This window comes from Castanea sativa, chromosome 11, assembly GCF_040712315.1.
Source record: "Castanea sativa cultivar Marrone di Chiusa Pesio chromosome 11, ASM4071231v1".
Lineage (NCBI taxonomy): Eukaryota > Viridiplantae > Streptophyta > Magnoliopsida > Fagales > Fagaceae > Castanea > Castanea sativa.
In genome coordinates, this window is record NC_134023.1 from 61,336,619 (window position 1) to 61,342,829 (window position 6,211).

Consider the following 6,211-nt stretch of genomic DNA (forward strand, 5'->3'; position numbering starts at 1 on the left):
ATTATAGCTTGCACATGTAACTTTTAATGCATCTCACATTGTTCAACCACTAGTTGATGAAATATTCATTTCCAAGACAATTTGTATTGCTCGTCTCAATGCAAGAGCTTCTACGAAAATTGGAGAGCTGGTCTTTGTCACCTTGCCCATGCTGTTATGCAATCTCCTCCAAGAATTCGAGCTTGTAGTGTTAGGGTTGTCTATCATCAATCACTTTCTAGCCTATTTGAAAGAATGGAAAGGAATAAAATAATAGAATAAAAATGATTTATAATAAACATTCATCAATTATATTGTTTAGACGTTTAGTCAGGAAGGAATAAAATGGATAAAAGGAATGTTCATTTCATTCCATTTCCTCTTAAGTATTCTTCTTAAAAGTGAGAGGAATAAAGGAACGCTCAATCCTTATATTTAGTAGGAATGAATGAAATTGTTAGAGAAGAAACATCAATTTATATAGATTTAAGATAAGCAATACTAATAATTATACATATTTATTTTGCTTTAATTCATTCTTTTATAAACCCCCAATTCCCAAACAAATTAGAGAAATTAAATCATATTTAGGGACGTGCATCCAAATCACTAACCCAAAAAACCGACTTAAACCAACACAATTTGATGCTTTGGGTTGGTTTTTTGGGAGTTGAGTTGAGTTGATACTTTTTATTAGCTTTGGGTTGGATCAAGTTTGGGTAGATTTATTTTTTAACGGATCTAACCCAACCCAACTTGATATATAAGTTTATTTTATAATATTTATTTTTATTTTTAGTTTGACTTAATTGGTATATTGAGAAAAGTGTTTTTGGTAAGTTTGAAAATTTAGAATATGATTTAGGCATATTATGTGAATTCTAATAATTTATAAAAAAAATGTCTTTAATAGTTGATAAAAACTCACGTTTTTTTTACAAGTTATGAAATATTTAAGTCCAACCCAGAAACTCAACCTCCTATACACATGATGGGTTGGGTTGAATTGGATTGAAAATTTCTCAACCTAACATATTGAATTAGATTATAAAAAAAAAAAAACCTCTAATCCGATCTATACATATTTCATTTTCTTTTCGTGTATGTGTTAAAAAGAGAATAAATAGAATATTCATTATATTTCATTCTTTTTCTTTCCTTCACTCTAAACATTCCAAGCTGAAAACTTGACAATGAATTGAAGCTTAATCTTCAGAACCTTCAAATGAGCATTCAGTTGGTTGGAATTTGTCATAATTAAAAAAACAAAAGACATTTTGATTAAATTTAAATATGAAATAGAAAAATAGAAAAAGAAAAAAAGAAGAAGAGAGAGTGAGAGAAGAAAAAGAGCTCCTAGTTCTCTCATATATCTCCTCAATCATACATACACTTGTGCTTGAATTTTCTTAAGCATACTCAGCAAAGATGTCAAAGACATCGTGTTAATCAAGGGGTAATTTGCAGGCTAGCATAATATTGGTAGACAATGTCGTTAGTTAGCTTGTGTTAGAAAAGATTCAGTAAAGTAGATAATAATGTCATTTACTGTGATTTTTCATCAATAATCTCATAATCAATTTTGTTCACACTCCCTAATCAATTTTGATGATATATATATCTGAAGTGAATAGTTATTTCAAAAAAAAAAAAAAAAGACTATAGGTATACTTCTATTGTGTGCACGGTTTCTCTCGTTACTGAAGTAGTTCTGCTTGTGTGAAAGCAGAGCCTTGGGGGGAAGGGTACTGTTTTAGCAGTTTACTTCTTGGACTTTAGCCCCTTAATGCTTGGGTTCTAGTGGTGGACTCTTCTTAGGCCCAAATACAACTCACATGGAATCTTTGATGGGTGATATATACACACACACACACAAAGAAAAAAAAAAAAAATCTATACATGAAAATAAAGAAATAATGTAACAAGCAATATATGTTTGATTAATGATGCATTTGTATAAGCTGTTAGAAAACTGTGTTTTGAATTTAAAATGAGCATTTATAAAAAAACGGATTCAATTGTTAGACACTCTTTTACCTCTCATGGATTCAATTGCTCATAAAAATTATTCAATGTTCGTGTGTTTGAGATTTGTCTATTTTTTCTGTATTGTGCAAAAGTGAGAGCAACAAGAACATTTCACTAATACCTCTGTCTTGTTATTGTTTCCTTTGTTTTCTCAATAACTTTTTCTGTTATTGATGTTTCATCTTTATATTGTACGAGGGAAAAGGAATTAGAGAAAAGAATCAATGCTTTGGATTTTAGACTTTTCATGACTACATAGCCCAGGAAATGAAATAAAAACTTCTTTCAGTTAGCTTATTGATACATATATGGCCATTTTTTCTCTTGAACATGGAGTAGAATAGGTAGGTCAAAGAGTTTCTAGATAATTTGTGCAAAATGCACCCACAAAGAGATGGAAATCAAAATTTTGGCTTTTGTGTTAAAAGGATTATCCAATGATTAAAATAAAGTTGTTGGCCACATCGTGATTTTTGTTTCCCCATATTCTTGTATATACACATGAATAACATGCTTGTTGAAATTCCATTTTGAGTACATGGGTGGAAGTAAAAGGGGCTCTTTGTCAAGAGTAGAACAACAAATCTCTTTAAGAATTGGAAATATTAATGTTAGCAGAACCTATGGAGGGCTGGGGGAAGTTGTAATTCCAAGATATGTTAAATATATGTAAAAGTTAAAAATAAATAAATAATGCTTTTAGATTGGAACACTGAGTGCCAAAGAGGTTATATAGGCTTCTTTAAATTTAAAAGGTTTACTTTACTTAAGTTTATGTATGTGATGTGTGGCTTAGTTATAAGCTTATAATTTCATTTGTAATATACAGTCAGAAAGCTGGAGGCGCACCAACTATAACTTAATGAGTAGGTCATGCCATTTAAGGTTGTAGAAGAACTTGATCTTGAAGCATACAAGACATTCTTCTTCTTTTTTTCTTTTGTGGGAATTATGTATTATGAATATATGATGATGGGAAGATTTGTTTCTTGTTAACAAAGTGTATATTTCAACAAAACTAATATATGGCCTTGTGGTCAAAGTGTACATTCTAATAAAATTTTGTTCATTTTTAGAACAACTTCATTTCTTGTCTACTCTCTTGAATTAAATTTTGATTGTAAAATTGGCCAAGCATCCTTTGAAGACTCTTGATATGTATTCCTTGTTTTTAAAAGAATAACAGTCATGTAAACACTTTGATATAATTTGTGGTTTTGAGTCATCATCAATTTTAGTACTTGCTTGGTTGCTCCAAGCGAATTCATGCACAAAAAACAATTCCATTTAGTCTAGATAAAAATTCGAAATGCATTAAATAAAGCCTATAACATAAACAAAATTGTATATATTACATATATTCATCAACACAAAATCAGCTTAGCTGCACAAAATCAACTACAACATGAAGATGCAACAAATTGCTCAGCTATTCAATTCCGTAGCAACATCAGAAGGCAAAAACACAACACCAGCAAGCTAGAACAAGTCCATTTCACACTCTTTTATTTTTTATTTTTTATTTTTTTCCCCCTTTACTCAAGATATATGGTGATAAATACAAGATGTCCTCATTATTGTTGACAAAGCTGTATATGGGTGATAAATACAAGATGGCCAGCAAAGGCTAAATTTTTTTCTTGTTAACAAGAATCAAACCAAAGCACTTCTCTAATTTTATTAACTGCCGTCTGCAACCCCAAGAGAGAAAGCCTCTTATACAAATTAAATTTGCCATAACACTCCGCTTATTCAAGAGTTGATATGTCAAAGTCGGTTTCCAAATTGTTTTGAGGAGTCTTCTTTTGCATGCACACCTCACCAAGCGCACCTCACCAAGCAAAAAACAATTGTCAGCTAGATCCTATAGAGATACACGTAGCTTTAAACCAATGGACGTTCATGCTTCCAAATCATCAAGATCAGCATTCACCACAACTGCCCTCACAAGTGTGGAATGAGATCCAATGAATGGTATCTACAGGAAAAAAACAGTTTGTGAGAAAAAATTAAGATATTTAGGCCAACAGTTTAAGTAAACTAACAAGTAATAACACCCATAGTGACTTCAAGGAATTGTAAAAGGTAATAAAAACTTAAAAGCAGCTTACAATAAATAAATTTAATCCCATTTTATTGAAGATTTATTATACAGAGTTTGATATAACTGCCCTCCCAATGTGTTGTGTGACATATCTAATTTGTGCCTCAAATTAAAATGCAACAAAAAGAAGAGAAAAGAGAAGTTCAGTATAGATTTGGCAGCCAAAGCATGATACTATAAGACTATAATTGACATAAATAGATTACTTGGTCGTCCTTAATGGAAATATCAGCTACTCCATAAGTGTGAATTGAAGATATACGTGAGACCGCAATTAATTTCACGTATAATAGCAAATGAAATCACATTCTGCAATAACGTTACCTAAATCACCAGTGTGATTCAATTTATCATTAGAGCTCCATGATCCTTCTTTAGTGGATTGAAAAGGGGCCTAACATAAAAATTCTTTAAGTCATCAATAACATTCTCCAAATTACTATACAGTATACATTACTAAGCAATATCTGTTTTCAAAGCACCCAACTAAAGGTATGAACAGAAGGATTCGTCCAAAAAAAAAATTGAGCTTATCAATAATACGTCATCTGATTCATCCAAAAAAAAAAAAAAAAAAATTGCATAAACAAAGTTTTCCAAGTTTCACACTATTTCTTCCCCAAATCTGAGCCTCACTCTCCACATCCCTCCCCTCTCACTACTACCCTCACATCCTTCTCTAATTCCCTTTCCTCTTTCTCTGAATCCAAACCCCAGATACAACAACATCAACATCAACAAGTACAACATCCAGAGGATTCTATTTTATATTCTCTGCATTGCTCTCCCTCATGCTCCATATGGTCCAAAACCCAAAATTTTTTCCCTATTTGACATGCATTGCTCACTGCATTCTCTGCATTGTTATCCATTATAATGATTTTTACATATCAAAACACTAGCATTCTAACAAATTTGTCAAAGGGTACACGCATAAAAGTCATCAATCAGTCTACTACTGATTGTGTGAAAAAAGAAAAAAGAAAAAAGAAAAAAATCCACAGTCCCTATTGTAGGAATGTGAGAATACCATATGAGAGAACAATGATTACCAAGAGAAAATTACCGTGAAAAAAATCACATTTTTGTTATCATTTCTAGTAAATTTTGGCTATTCCAATGCTATTAGTTTACTACCAACCAAGAGCACTAATAGTTTTCAATGTCTGCTCCCATCTAAAAGCATGAAGGACTAAAGTAAAGACTCACCTTAGATATTTGCTAAAAAAGCTTAGGGCAACCAGCAGACCACTTAATGTAGTTAACAAATAAATGGTTTTTCATTTTTGTGCTATTTTGAATACAAAATCATAGCTTTTATGAGAATAATTTGTCTACTGTCTGCCTGAGATAAGTTCTAAACAATAACACTCTAACTTGAAAATCCAATTTCCATACACATAACATCACAGTTTTAGCATCACATTAACATAAAAAAGGCAGAATACAAAGAGATAAACTAAAACTATATGAAGCATTTCAACAAACACCTTCAGTGCCCACCCAAAAACCAGCTTTAAAAATGCAATAACAACAATTATTGTTAATACCAGAAATCCAACAGCTTGTCTAAATTAGCTCATATAAAGAAGTTCTTGCACACTACAGGCTAAAAACATTAGGAACCTAGAAGCATAGGATTCGACCAATTATTTTTATCATCAGTGAGCTTAACATTACTTCAAAGTTTCTATCGAACATTTTCACAAACATCTTTTGTGTATTTCTAAAATCAACATTAAAGTAAAATAGAACATTGAGTTACTGCCAAACCCAAATGATGAAAATGAATGATTGTTATATTTAAACCAATGGTGGTATATATGGTGAGAAGCATCACCAGAAATGGTGGTGTCGCAGTGCAAGCAGAAGCTTGGCCACGGCTGGACTTGAGAGAGCGAAAAAACAGAGACCTAAAGAGAGGAGAAGGTCAGGCCAGCAAGCACCGCCGGTGGTGGTCGTGTGAGCCTTGGAGGCTCCAGTTGTAGCCATGGTCATCGAGAATCGACGCTGGTGTCCCACGTACAGCAAGGTTTGGTGGAAGAGAGAAAAATTTTGAAATTTGGTGACTGTACCAGTGGGAATTTTAGGGATTTTCCG